This window comes from Myotis brandtii, unplaced genomic scaffold, assembly GCF_000412655.1.
Source record: "Myotis brandtii unplaced genomic scaffold, ASM41265v1 scaffold350, whole genome shotgun sequence".
In the NCBI taxonomy this organism is placed as follows: Eukaryota; Metazoa; Chordata; class Mammalia; order Chiroptera; family Vespertilionidae; genus Myotis; species Myotis brandtii.
Genome location: NW_005363468.1, coordinates 698,169 through 699,123, shown reverse-complemented (window position 1 = coordinate 699,123; position 955 = coordinate 698,169).

The window sequence follows — 955 nt, the reverse complement described above, 5'->3', positions numbered from 1 at the left end:
GGGAGCAGGCCTAAGCCAGCAGGTCATTATCTCCTGAGGGGTCCCAGACTGCGAGAGGGCACAGGCCAGGCTGAGGGACCCCCCTCTCCCCAGAGAGTGCACAAATTTTTGTGCACCGGGCCTCTAGTATATGTATAAAACATTTTCTGTATCCATTCATTCATTGAACACTGAAGTTGTTTTTATTTATTTGCCATGGTAAATAATGCTGCAGTATATGTGGGAGTACAAATATTTCTTCAAGGTCATGTTTTCATTGCTTTTAGATATCTACCCAGAGTGAGATTGCTGGATGATGTGGTAGTTCTATTTTTAATTTTTTGAGGATTCTCCTACTGTTTTTCATAATGGCTGCACCATTAGGGTAAATTCTTAAAAGTAGAAAAACTTGGTCAAGGTTATAGAATTTAAGGATTAGGATCTGAATTCCTGGTTAGCTTTCCATAAAGAGTCTACCAAGTTTCATTGACACCAGCTGTTTGTGAGTGTTCATTTAAATATCATACTTCTCAATGCTAATCATTACAATTAAAAATCTTTTCTGAATATAATAGAAAAAATGTTTTATTTGTATTTCTTTGCTTACATTTTTTCATTTTATTTCGTAATAAGTGTAACTTTTCTGTACATTATTTTGGTTATACCATTTCCAACTTTTCTACTGCAGTTTCAGTATTTTTTTTTTATGAGCCCAATGTTTATTTTTGGACTACAACATTACAAAAAAAAAAAAAGAAAGAAAGAAATGTTGACATAATTTTCCAAATTCAAAATTTTGCAGACATTTGACTTCAAATATTTGATCTGTTTTAATTTGTATAATGAATGTTGACTAACTGTATGTTAAATTATACTTCAATGCAAATTATTTTTTCCAGTTTGACTTTTGAACAAGGCTGTTTCCATGATCTTGCCAGCTCTAGAGGGACACTAGGAAATGTGTGTGTGTGTGTGG